General features: G+C 43.7%; 1 protein-coding gene across 1 annotated transcript in view; it reads right to left on the bottom strand.

The window, feature by feature from the left end:
* Positions 1-491: 491 nt before the first annotated feature.
* pomgnt2 (protein O-linked mannose N-acetylglucosaminyltransferase 2 (beta 1,4-)) overlaps positions 492-14380 on the bottom strand; it is a 108499-nt gene continuing 94610 nt past the window's right edge. Inside the window, exon 3 of the transcript XR_013887710.1 lies at positions 492-565. The gene's annotated coding sequence lies outside the window, so the exon portion shown is untranslated. The remainder of the gene's footprint in view (positions 566-14380) is intronic.

Consider the following 14380-nt stretch of genomic DNA (forward strand, 5'->3'; position numbering starts at 1 on the left):
AAGAAGGTGGAAGAGAGAATGTCTGGGGTGTGTGGGGTCCTTTTTCCAAGGTAGCGGGAAGTGTAGGCAGAGTCAATGGATGGGAGGCCTATCATTGTTTTGAATTGTTTGTATCTTTGAATTGTGATGTGCGCAAGTATTTTAGAAGTCAGTGCATACTTACTAGTTTCTGCAGCATTGATTGCACTACCAAGTCCCCAGTCTCACTGGCAGGAAGCGTCTGCACATTTCTGGTGGGAAATGCATTATTGTCATGTTGGACATGGACAAACAAGAGTTGTCCTTTCCCCAAACCTTAAGCAGTGGATTTGACCCATTGCATTGGTCACTCCCAACCTCATCCACCACACATCTCCTCACTGCTCCTGACCCATTCTCACACTGAACTCCTAGATCCCTGACCAAGACCGCACCATTCCCGCACTAGACCCCTGATCCACCCTGAACCTCACCTTGATCGCCAAACCAGGTCCCCACGCCTTTTGGCACTTACCCACGGGCTGCTGCAACTTTAGTAAAGACCCAATCTTGCAGTCCTCTTCACCGACAGGCTCTTGAAGCTTTTCTGGGAACATTAAGGCAAAGACCATGGCACAATATCTGGAGAGTTTCGATTCAGAGAGTTTCAGGTGCAGAAAATATGACTGAACTACCAGCCTCAGCTCAATTTCTAGGCAAATCCAATCACTTTCAAGAACATTTTTCTTCCTGTTTGTAAACACCTTTCTTATTCATTCCCAGGATGGGAGCATCATTGGCAAGGCCAGCATTTAACATCCTCAATTGAAAGCCTTGTTAGGCTATTTCAGAGTTAAGAGTCATAGAGGTAAACAGCACAGAAAAAGGCCCTTCAGCCCATTGTGCTTGTGCTGAGCAAAGACTAACCACCTAAGTATTCTAATCCTGTTTTCCAGCATTTAGCCCATAACCTTGCATGCCAAGTGCACATCCACATTACACTGGGTCTGGAGTCACAAATGTACCAGACCAGGTAAGGATGGCAGATTTCTGTCCCTAAAGGACATTAGTGAACCAGCTGGCCTTTTAGAACAATCTGCCATGAAATTTGCTGATACAAATTTTTTAATTCCAGGTTTATTTACTAACTGAATTTAAATTTCTCAGCTGCTGCAATGGGATTTTAACTCTATCTCCAGATATTTAACCTAATTACTTGCATGCTAGTCCAGTACCATAATACACTATTACTGTTACCTTCAACTTCACTTTCTTGTTTAAAATTACAAGTATTTGCTTCTTGTGTAAATGGCCCTTCACAAAGAAATAAAGCTTTTACTTTGAAATGATTTTCAGAACATAGAGGGCCCTCCCTAGAAGGGGAGGAGATAGGCAAGCTGTTTTAACTGTGATACTGCTGGTACTTTTCATTATAGATTAGAAATGATACGGGAGTTCAGTGGGAGTGATGTTTAGTGGGCTGAGACTCAAAGAAGTAAAGGAGTTTATACAAATGTGGTCCTGCTTTTCAATGCTTGGCAAGAAAGATACATTTCACCAGAAATAAATGAACAAATAATTTGCACTGAACTTTCTGGACTGCAGATAGAAGGGAGAGTTTTCTGATTTCTCCTATAAATGGAAAGTAGCACTGAAGGGTCTATAAAGCAATAATGACACAAAAATATACTAAAGACTGGCTCCAGTATAAAACTGGCTCCATGTAAAGTAGCTCAGGTTTCTTATTGAAATGCTTTGCCTGTACTGCAGAGAAGGGAAAAAATGCAGTAAATCCCCATGTGAAGCTACGGATGGAAGATAGCAGAAGAATTTCTGACATGAATGTAAAAGTTACATTTCAAAAGGTGCAAGAAAATCGTCGTTCCTGAGGAGAAATGGTATGATTTCATTATTTTGTATCAAAGTGCTTTTGTACATTTAATTTGAAGCATCAGACTTAACTTAATTTTCTAAAAGAAAATCTATCACAGCGTGTAGGTAAGTCAAAGCTTCATAACACTTAGACCTGGCTCGCAACTCTCAAAAGCAATGCTACAGTCATTCCAAGTCTCAGCAGGAGGACAGTAGGATCTTAAAACCATATTGTGATATCAAAGTGAGATGTACTGTAAAAGAAAATACTTGCATTTTTATAGTGCCATTCACAAACTCAGAAAGCCCTGTGCAAACAATGAAGTACTTTTGAAATGAAACTTTTGCAATGGAAATACAGCAACCAATTTGTACACAGCAAGCTTCCACAAACAGCAATGTAATAATGGCCAGATAATCTTTTTTCAGTGATGTTGGGTTTGATGGATAAACATTGGTCAGGACTGGCCAGAATTCCTCTGCTGTTCTTCAAATTCGTGCAATGGGGAGGGGATTCTCCCATTGAAGCGGAGGCCATGTAGCAGGCTTCCCGCTAGGTGCCACGGCCTCTGCGAGTCTCCGGCCGCTGGATTTCATGCGCTGTCAGCTCTGCATCAGAAATCGGCATGGAGGTGTACAATTTATGGAGATGAGAATTAGGATCGCATTAACGGGTTAGCGGTCCCAGGACTGAAGTCTCCAAACTTGCTTGAGTCTTTCTCTCTCTCACCCTCCCCCCCCACCTCACTCCACTGCTGCTGCTGCCGCCAGGAGAGTTTCACGCCAGCAGAGTTTGCAATGGCTTCTGGGAGCTTTTCTGGGAACTGGCAGCCCCTGACCCTGCTGGAGTGAAGGGAGGACCATGGAGGCCTCCACAGGAGGTGGAGGTGAAGAGAGTGCCCCCTGGGCATTGCCAGCTTGGCACTCAGCATTGCCCCAAGGAGCAAAGTGGCAATGCCTAGGGGCATCATGGGCAGAGCCTCTGGGGGGTGGGAGAGATCGGTGGGCAGGAGGGTCCCAATGCCACTCTACTCAGCGGTGACAGGGGGTGGGAGGTCAGCATTGGGTCTGGCCATCGGGATGGGGTGGAGTGGGTGGGGGGGTGGTGGTCAGCCTGCTGGGATTGGTGAGAGGGGGAGTTGAGGCAGGCTCGGGGGTACATCGAGGCTGGGCCAGACATGTCCAGGGGCTGGGGATGGGGTGGGGGGGGTGTGTGCAGCGGTAGATGGGCGATTGGGAGGCTGCCAGTGTGGGCCAATTGTGCATATGTTGTTTTCGGCACTGACAAATCGGTGCACGCTTAGTGGCCTGCTCAGCACTGACGAAGGGGCTAACCCGAAAGCTTGCGAGTATATTATCAAATAAATAGGTTGGATAAAACCTGGTGTTGTCAGACTTTTTACAGCACTACGCTGCCAGCCTCTCCAGCGGGAATAGGCCCCACCCACTGATTTTTCTATTGACCCATACTAGTGCACTCTGCATTGCACAGAGTGTGGAGATTAATTTTGAAAATTCCGCTGAAAAAACAGTTTTTACACAAATTCAACACTTAGAATATTTTTGGGAGACTCTCACCTGGGACATTTAATGTCCAGAGAGCAGATAGGTCCTCAGTTTAGCATTTCCCTAAACCAACATTTCATTTCCAATTCTCCTTCACTAGAATGTCAGCTGAGAATATTTAAGTTAAGTCCCTGGAGTGAGATTTGAACACAGAACCATTTGGGTACAAGGCAAGAGTGAAACCCATGAAGCAAGCACCACAGGATTGTTTCTGATAAGCAAGTATTTTGTGGTGTTGTCAGAATCCAAAAAAAAGTGTAAATTTGGTTGAGTGGGTGTATTTGTGTCTCTGTAACAGAAGGTTGTGGGCTTACTCCAAGGTTTAAGTGCATAACCTAGGTTCAGTACCTTTCTGGACAAGTGCTACATTGCTGGAGCTGCTGTCTTTTGGTAGTGACGTTAAACAGAGGACCCATCGCCATGAGGTCAATTGAATGTAAAAGATTCCTTGGCACTTTTTAAAGAGCTGTACAGTGCTCTGCCAAAAACCTGGCCATCATTCATGCTTTAACCATCACCAAAAAAATAATAATTCATCTCATTGCCATTATTGGGAGCATGGCACGTATAAATTGGTTGGTATGTTTTACTTAAAATGTAATTTAAAGTAAAGTTTATTTATTAGTCACAAGTAAGGCTTACATTAACACGGCAATTAAGTTACTGTGAAATTCCATTTGTTTTGGTTGGAGTGTTATGGTAAGGTTATATAAGGCATGGTGAGGCCGAATTTAGAGTATTGTGTACAGTTTTGGTCACCTGGTTACAGGAAGGATGTAAATAAGGTTGAAAGAGTGCAGAGAAGGTTCACAAGGATGTTGCCAGGACTTGAGAAGCTGAGTTACAGAGAAAGATTGAATAGGTTAGGACTTTATTCCCTGGAGCATGGAAGAATGAGGGGAGATTTGATAGAGGTGTAAAAGGTTTTGATGCGTATAGATAGAGTGAATGCAAGCAGGCTTTTCCCACTGAGACTAGGGGAGAAAAAAACCAGAGGGCATGGGTTAAGGGTGAAAGGAGAAAAGTTTAAAGGGAATATTGGGGCGGGGGGGCTTCTTCACGCAAAGAATGATGGGAGTGTGGTTTGAGCTGCCGGATAAAGTGGTAAATGCGGGGTCACTTTTAACATTTAAGAAAAACTTGGACGGGTTCATGGATGAGAGGGGTCTGGAGGCTTATGGTTCAAGTGCAGGTCAGTGGGACTAGGCAAAAAATGGTTTGGCATGGACAAAAAGGGTCAAAAGGCCCGGTTCTGAGCTGTGATTTTCTATGGTTCTATGGTATGGTTTTGTTGCTATAAGTATGCTTTGGAACATTCTGAGGATCTTCAAGGTAAATATAGAGATGCAAGACTTCATTTAACAGTTTTAAACACATATTCGATTTGAAATGTTGGCTGGAATTTTACCGCCACCTCCTGTCCCAGAATCAGGGCGGACGAGGTTTACAGAACGCCATTTTCTGTTGGCCGTGGGAGGTATCTTACGGAGCCTAGGGTGGGTAAGGCAGTAAAATTCCGGCAGTTAACTCTGGGTGGATTCTCTGGATGTGGGTATGCCGGCATTGGACTGGCGTAAACACAGTGAAAAGTCTGACAACACCAGGTTTTAGTCCAACCTATTTATTTGATAATATACTCACAAGCTTTCGGGTTAGTCCCTTCGTCAGGTGAATGGAGAGTTCTGGCCTTGCCTGGGTTTGCAAAACCTCACTTACTGTACTGTCTGGAGACAATACACATCTCTTTAAACTGTGATCAGTGCTCCTTCCACTCACATTATCAGCCACTTCAGGTCTTGAACAGCAGGTTAGGTGTAAGGATTCGCATTCTAATCAGTAATCTCTAAACTGTCTGTGCTTTATATGCTCTGTCTGAGGCCAGAACTCTCCATTCACCTGACGAAGGGACTAACCCGAAAGCTTGTGAGTATATTATCAAATAAATAGGTTGGACTAAAACCTGGTGTTGTCAGACTTTTTACTGGATTCTCCGGGCCAGACCGTGGCAGGACCTGTTGCAAGCGAGAATGGAAAATTTGACATTTTAGCCAAAACTCCATTCACTTACAGCAGTAACAGTAAATCCCAGCCACGAATGAGGGCAGAAAATTTCAGCTTCTATTTCTCTCTCACCAACTGCAGGTAGACCTGAATATTTCCAACACTCCCTGTTTTTTCTTTCAGATCTCCACCATCTTTAGTATTTGCTTTTATTTTAGTGTTTGCTTCAAGTCCACTTCTCTTCCAGGAGTGCCTGCCTTGAAGAAGTTCTACTCTTCCCCCTTAAGCTTCTCATTTAGTCTCTTCCTTCTGGTGTATGGTAAGATACTCACTTGCACAATCATAATATCTCTTCCCTTAGTAACTGGCTCTGACTTATTTCACATGAGTTCCAACTGAAGTTATAGTATAAGAATGTTCAACAGGGCAAGTTTAATGTGGGACAGGAAAACAGGACCGCCCATGGTATAATGGAGAGAGTCACATGAGAGTAGATAGCCTGTGGAGGAGTCTGAACGAATCCTGCATGAAGACAGCACCCAGTACAAGAATTGTTCAATAGTAATCCTGCTGAGTATGAGAGAAACCACAGATTCAAATATTTGGGCCAGAATTCTCTGAATTCACCTGCAGCTAGGATTATGCAGTCCTGCTACACTGAACATCGATTTAGCTGAGCGCCAAATTCTCCATTCACGTTGGCTGCAGCAGCGGGGCTTGTGAGACCAGAGGATTCCAGCCTTGGTTTACTTGCTTGTTTGAGGATCCAGTGGTCCAAAGTTATCATGTCCAACATGGGTCGACCAATCAATATGCAGATTGAAATCCCCCATAACTACTGCCGTCCCATTCCTGCACGCCGCACTTATTCGGGCTGTTAACGCGCAAATAAGTGCGGCGTGCAGGAATGGGACGGCAGTAGTTATGGGGGATTTCAATCTGCATATTGATTGGTCGACCCATGTTGGACGAGGTGGGCTCGAGGAGGAGTTCTTGGAATGCTGCCGGGATAGTTTCCTGGAACAGTGTGTGTTGGAGCCGACGAGGGAGCGAGCTATCTTGGATCTGGTGCTATGTAATGAGGCGGGTAGAATTAGGGACCTTGAGGTGAAGGATCCTCTTGGGGAGAGTGATCATTGTATGGTGGAGTTTCTGTTGCAGATGGAGGAGGAGAAAGTGGGTTCCCGGACACGTGTCCTTTGTTTGAATAGAGGGGAGTATGGTAGGATGAGAGAAGAATTGGCGAATGTGGACTGGGGGAGTGCGTTGGAAGGTAGGTCTGCTGAGGAGCAGTGGAGGATCTTTAAGGAGATCTTTCTTGGTGCTCAGCAGAAATTTATTCCGATGGTTAAAAAGGACAGTAGGAAGAGAGGTAATAAGCCGTGGATAACGAAGGAGGTGAAGGAAAGTGTTAAATTAAAAGCGGAGGAATTTAGAGTAGCTAAGAGCAGTGGGCGAGAAGAGGATTGGGAAAGGTTTAAATGTCAACAAAGATTGACAAAAAAGTTGATAAAGGAGGGTAGAAGAAGCTATGAAGCTGGGCTAGCACTTAATATAAAAAAGGATAGCAAGAGTTTTTATAAATATATAAAAAGGAAGAGGCTGGCTAGGGTGAACGTTGGTCCCTTAGCGGATGAGAAAGGGGACCTAGTGGTAGGGGATGGGGATATGGCTAAGGTCTTGAATAACTTTTTTGTTTCTGTCTTCACGGAGGAGGACGTGAATAATTTGCCGGGTGTTAGCGATGGAAAGGTGGTAGGACTGGAGGGTCTTAATGACATTACTGTTACTAGAGAGGTGGTGCGCGACAGACTGGAGGGGCTGATTGTGGACAAGTCCCCAGGACCGGATGGAATGCATCCGAGGGTTCTGAAAGAAATGGCGGAGGTGATAGTGGATGCCTTGGTGGTTATTTTCCAGACGTCGCTGGATTCCGGGGAAGTGCCGGAGGATTGGAAAACGGCTAATGTTACGCCGTTGTTTAAGAAGGGTGCCAGGCAAAAGGCGGGGAATTACAGGCCGGTTAGTTTAACGTCTGTGGTAGGTAAAATGTTAGAATCCGTCATTAAGGAGGAAATTGCGAGGCATCTTGAAGGGAATTGCTTGATAGGGCAGACGCAACACGGTTTCATTAAAGGGAAGTCGTGTCTGACCAATTTACTGGAGTTCTATGAGGATGTGTCTAGGGCGGTGGATAGAGGAGAGCCGGTGGATGTGGTCTTTCTGGATTTTCAGAAGGCGTTTGATAAGGTACCTCACAAGAGGTTACTGCAGAAGGTCAGAGGACATGGAGTTGGGGGTAGGGTGTTAGCGTGGATAGAGGATTGGTTGTCAAATAGGAGGCAGAGAGTGGGGGTCAATGGGTGCTATTCGGATTGGCGGTTGGTGACTAGTGGGGTGCCCCAGGGGTCGGTGCTGGGGCCTCAGCTATTTACCATTTATATAGATGATCTGGAGGAGGGAACCGAGTGTAGGGTGTCGAAATTTGCTGATGACACCAAGATTGGGGGAAAGGCAAATTGTGCGGAGGGTGTGGAGAGTCTGCAGAAGGATCTAGATAGGCTGGGCGAATGGGCCAGGAAATGGCAAATGGAATTTAATGTTGGCAAGTGTGAGGTGGTCCACTTTGGTAGGAAGAATGGTAGGAAGGACTATTACTTATGTGGCGAAAAACTGCAGCAGGCGACGGTGCAGAGGGACCTCGGGGTCCTTGTGCATGAGTCGCAAAAACCCAGCCTGCAGGTGCAGCAGGTGGTCAGGAAGGCGAATGGGATGCTGGCCTTCATAGCGAGGGGGATTGAATATAAAAGTAGGGAGGTCTTGCTGCAGCTGTATAGGGCATTGGTGAGGCCGCAGCTGGAGTACTGTGTGCAGTTTTGGGCGCCGCACCTGCGCAAGGATATTTTGGCCTTGGAGGGAGTGCAGAGGAGGTTTACTAGGCTGATACCGGAGTTGAGGGGGTTGAGCTATGAGGAGAGGCTGAATAAACTAGGCTTGTACTCGTTAGAGTTTAGAAGAATGAGGGGAGATCTCATTGAGACGTATAAGATGATGAATGGGATGGATAGGATAGAGGTGGAAAGACTCTTCCCGCTCAAAAAAGACAGTAGGACTAGGGGGCACAGCCTCAAGATAAAGGGGGGGCAGTTCAGAACGGAGTTGAGGAGGAACTTCTTCACTCAAAGGGTGGTGAATCTCTGGAATTCTCTGCCCGTTGAAGTGGTGGAGGCTGCCTCGCTAAATATTTTTAAGAAGCGGGTTGATGGGTTTTTGATAAGAGAGGGGATTAAGGGTTATGGGGAGAGGGCGGGAAAGTGGAACTGAGCCACGACAGATCAGCCATGATCTTATTGAATGGCGGGGCAGGCTCGAAGGGCCAGATGGCCTACTCCTGCTCCTATTTCTTATGTTCTTATGTTCTTATATGTTTGATTATGACTGAACACCTCTAAAGTCAGAATCCCCTCTGGATATGTACAGAGTTATGAACAGCAATAAATAGTTTATGTTCAATCACAGAAGCCTCCAGGCCTCTCTGTCAAACACCAAAAACCTTTACAGCATGGTGGCAGTGAAGGGTGGACCTCGAAATCCCAGAGAAGCTGGAGGAGGAACCCAGATTTTCAATGCATGAAGGAGTAAAGAAACTGAAACCTGGCCTAAGAGAAGAGTGTCTAAATTGAAGACACAGTTGGAAAGCACCTAAATAAAAAGATTCTTTGGAGACATGAATGATTCCAAAGGGGGATGCGGAGGTCTATTGCCAGACAGAGTCAAGGAACCTAGTGGATCATGAAAAAGCTGAGCAAAATTTAACAACCAAAAAGAGAAGTGTGCTGACTAGATACCAGACCTGATCATGAGTGAACACAGAGTCAAAGGACCCAGTCAAATGACAAGAAGGCTCAGCAAAACTTTTAAAAAGGCTGAGAAGAATGATAATGCATTGTGCAGATGAAAAGAAGAATCTGAGTGAAAGAAGAGTCCAAAGACCCCTAGCCAAATCATAACAAGGGTAAACATAATACAGTAAAAAGGCTAAACTTACCTGTTAAAATAGGCAGCCATCAGGATCAGCACATGCAGAGCACAGCTGAAGAAAGCTGCAGCAAGTGTCCATGAGGTGAACAAGCTGAACTTAAAGAAAAAAGTTTGATTAAAAAACTGTAGACAGAGTTTAAAAATTGCCTTTAGGTTGAGTCCCTTGTTTTAAAGTTCAGCAGCTGGCCAGTATTACTATTTTAAAGATTTCCTGTGCAGTTAAAAAGTTTTAAACTGGGGAAATTGACCATCAGCACAGCAGGAGCCAGCCAAAACTGACAAAATGCGGGAAAAAGAGAGAGGACAGGATTTTCCGGCCCTTCTGTCCAGCTGAATCTTTTGGGACTGCTGAAGTCAACCCCTTGCAGCTGGTTCCCTGGCACAGGGCCAGTGAGCTATGCAAATTACCGTTGGCTTTGGAGGAAACAGAAGATCCTGCTGGTAGCCAATAGCTCACTGCCACTGCTACAGGAAAAACTGATTTGATTTGATTTGATTTATTATTGTCATATGTATTGGAATACAGTGAAAACTATTGTTTCTGGTGCACTATACAGACAAAGTATACAGTACATGGGAAGGAAATGAGAGGGTGCAGAATGTAACGTTACAGTCATAGCTAGGGTCTAGGGAAAGATCAACTTAATATGAGGTAAGCCCATTCAAAAGTTTGAGAAGACTTAGCAGAGAAGACACATCAACCTTCCAGGAGGAAGTCAAAGGGTACAAGAAAGAAACTAAAGAGCCAGCTGAATGTAAAAGAGGATGCATTGAAAGTAAAAGTCATAGAACTTTGTAAGCAGTAAACAGATAATTAATCCATGATTAGCACAGTTACAGAACTGAAACAAGTTAAGACTTCATCGGAGACTGACCTGGTCAACAGTGAAACCAAAATGAAGGATAAGGACAAAGCTGTGGTTAGAGAAAGAAAAGACAGAAATTAGATTGGAAAATGTAAGTCTGACACTGAAGCTGAAGGAACTAGAAGAGAAAATACTGGTTCCCTCAAACAAACTGAGAATCATTGAGTTGTTGAAAAATGATGGGGCTGAAATTGCGAAACAAGTAGAAAGGAAGGTTGCATTTTTGAAATATCAACATCCAGCAAGAACATGGAGATCCTATAGAAAAAGAAAATCTGAGTGCACCCTAGGGATAAACAGAGTGAACATTCCCTTCAGAAGGAACGTGACAAATCCATGAGTTGTTGATAAAGTGAAACACAACTGGAAGGAGTGCAGACAGCTAATCAAATGGAGGTTAGCAAGTGCCAGAAACAGAGTGGTACAATTTCAATGCCAAACCGACAAAGTCAACCCAAAGCAACTGAGACTGCCATTGCTCCAAATACAACAGAACGAGATGTGGATGATTGTCCAGCCTCCAGACCACCTAAATTTATGAAGTCAAAGATTTGACCGAGGAGAAAGAGTAGCAAGTAAAGATTGTATTGTAAACATGTTTGGGTAAGGAGGCTTGGTATAAGAACGTTAAGTTGGTATAAGAATGTTCAACAGAGCATAGGTTAATATGGAAGCAGAGAACAGTACTCCCATGTTATGATGTAACCACATAAGTGTAGACTGTCTATGGTGAAGAGTCTGGAAGAAGCCTGCATGGAGCCAGCAGCCATACATAGCATTACCTCGGGTATGTATATAGTTGTGGGTTACCAATAAGTGGTTCATGTTTAGCCTGTCACGGTGATGGAGAAAAACCTTGCATTATGTTCTGATATACTGAATTTTAAATAATATTTGTGGTTTTAAAAATTGACATATAAGCCAAAGATACTGAGTATGTAAATTTTGAGAATGTAAATTCAGTTGCTGTCTAAATTCCAGTGGGTGATACTAAGAGAGAGATAATGAAATATCACATCCTTAATTTCTAGACCGGGACACATTAAAGGCATGAAAGCCACACAGAAAATAACTGCCATCTCGTGTAGAAATAATGGAAGTGAAGTATCTTTTTTTAATAAGTTCATTTATTAGTGTCACAAGCAGGCTTATATTGACACTGCAATGAAGTTACAATGAAAATTCCCTGTTTTGGGTACACTGTGGGACAACTTAGCACGGCCAATGCACTTCACCAGCATGTCTTTCGGACTGTGGAAGGAAACCGGAGCACCTGGAAGAAATCCACACAGACACGGGAAGAATGTGCAAATTCCGTAGAGACAGTGACCCAAGTCAGGAATCAAACCCGGGTCCCTGGGGCTGTAAGGCAGCAGTGCTAACTGCTTTGGCATCATGCCACCCACTAATCTGTTTGTGGATTTTCACCTTCGAAGAATATACAAAGATTGGGATAAAAATCAGTTGTACAACATGGTCAATATACTGGTATGTGGTGTATCAGCGTGTGTGACACAAGAGGAAAGACAGAAGCAGACACCCTTGCCAAAATTTTGCAAGTAAAACTCTGTCTCTCTGATTTTTGGAGCAAGCCAAATCAGCAAAACTTCAGCTGAAAATTAAGTCAGACAGCTTCTCAGCTAAACTGTAGGACACTGGAATCTCAAAACTGACTGTTCAGTTGTTGAAGTCAGCACTACTGGAATCACAAATCTCAAATACCATGGTGTTCCACCATCTAGTCCTCATGGATAAATCAAAGACTGATTCGTGTATTTTTAAAATTTTTGGACCCAATTCTCATTTCTAATCTGAGTTAATGTATGTGTGTGTATTTTAGTATCTTTCTCACATTTAGTAGCTAATAAACTCACTCTCTCTTTAACTCAAGAAGGTCTGGTTAAATTGGCTTCTTTTATGATATAAATACTTTGGGACTAGGAAAAGATATCCACAAGGGAAGGGATCCTTTTTGAAGTAATCTTGCTGCCACCAACCAAGGGGGTTTAATAAAGAAAGAGAGCCAGTCCATTCCGTTGAACCCAGGGACATATTTGGGGATAACCCACTGGAATTTAACAAATTGAGAGATCCTGCCTAGGATAACAGATTTGGGGAACTTTGCCTGTGGATCAGTTGTAAAAAACCGTGCAAGCCTCCAGACCTCTCCGTGAAACAGTACCTTTCATGTTTTGAATCGATCCAGGGTTACAGATATCGCTGAGACTTACAACATTCCTGAAGCTGCTGTTTCTGCTGCATTCTGAGATTCCCACTCAGTGCCACAGCCTACCACATCCATACACTCTACCCTGCTCACCAGCAGCACTAAACAATCCTATCTCAAGGCTTCATTTCATCCTTCATATCACCTGACAGTTTAACAAAAAAACTTTTCCTTTCCAGTGTTAAGTAACACAAGCTCCAAACTGATGAAAATTCCAGTTATGAAGAAGAATCATATTCAATTTGCAACATTAATGTGATTTCACTCTCCAGAGATGATGTCAGTCCTGCTGAGCATTTCCAGCACTTTCTGTTTTTAAGCCAATGTTCCTCTCCGATCTAGCCCTGAATCTTCATCCTCCTGCCCCCTTCATGCTTTCTGTGAGCTCACCCTTCTTCATGGTACCCAGTTCCTGGTTGTTTGTCTCCATTCTCAGTAAATTGCTGAGCACTTAACCCAGCACAATGTCTCTGCCTTGACAACTTACGCTGAATCCTGGCCCATCAAAGTCTGCAGTTTAAAAGTTTTAGGTTATGCTCAGTGTTTTTCTCCATATCACTATTCCAAAACACAAGATTGTTTCTGAAATGTTTCCATGGGAGGAGAAACTTTTGGATAGGCCTCTGTAAATACAACTTAATTGACATGAGCAGCTGTGGGTGGCTTGCTGTTCCTCAACTGCACAAAATATTTTGTTGACGATAAGTGTCCAACAATTGATGCTGAAATTTGAGAACAAAATCCGTGCAGAAACAACGGAAGTAAAATCTTCATGATGAGGATGTAGAATTTGCAACTACAAGTAGTGGTGGAGGCAGATAACAAAGATGCATTTAAAGGGAAACTAATGAAGCACATGAGAGAGAAAGAAGGATATGCAGATTGAATGAGAAGAAGTAGGGTTGGTGGGGGGGCGGGGGAGTGATTCATGTGAAGCATAAACACTGACTCAGACCCATTGGACTGGGCAATCTGTTTCTGCTTGCCAATTCTATGCAATGTAAAGCCATGTTATTTTGCTACTTCTCTGATGAAAAACATCTCCACTGTTTTCAGTGAAGAGTTTTGTAAATCTCATGAACATTCAATACATTTTCCATCAACTCTCTCCAGTAGCTTGTGGTAATGAGCACTGAGATTTTTATGAAACAGCACAATTTTGCTGAACTATTATTATTTTCCCCTCTTTCAGACATCCAGATTTAAATTGAAGAGGAGATTAAGGAAGAAGCCCATGGCTGTCTGCTGTTTCTTCACTGCCCTATCTATGGTGGTGATAAACACTTACCCATCTCTCCATTTTGATGACAAAATGTCTGGCCTTGATTACCAACCACACAGCCAGCCACATGGAAAACTTACTCAGCAAAGAAGACTGTGGAGAAACACTGGCACCTTCCCCAAGCAAACAAATCCCTTCCACAGAAATGACAAATTACTACCAGTGGAAAACAGTCATCTGAAGAGATGGCATTCGAATGGTAAGCCACACAGCTACGTTGAACCATTTCAAAAGCAGTATAGCTATGGAGAAATGCAAAAGGCTTTCAGCACATTGGAACAGAGAAACAAAGTGCTGCAGAAAAGACACAGAAAGATTATACTGCTAGAAACGCTAAATAGCCAGAGGCAAGAATTCATCAGGGAGCCAACTCTGACACCAGGCCCTCCAGGGATTGGTCCAATATGTTATCAGTCCTCAGTGGACAAGGTATTTTCACAAGTTATTAAGTCCAGGGGGAACAAAACAGCCATCCTAGATGTTGGGAATATGTCAGAAATACCTTCTATTTTGAATTATACAGCAGATACAAAGGACGTGAGGTCTCTGCAGACTGGCTGCAAATCT

Source organism: Carcharhinus amblyrhynchos, chromosome 8, assembly GCF_965287045.1.
Source record: "Carcharhinus amblyrhynchos chromosome 8, sCarAmb.v2.hapA, whole genome shotgun sequence".
Taxonomy (NCBI): domain Eukaryota; kingdom Metazoa; phylum Chordata; class Chondrichthyes; order Carcharhiniformes; family Carcharhinidae; genus Carcharhinus; species Carcharhinus amblyrhynchos.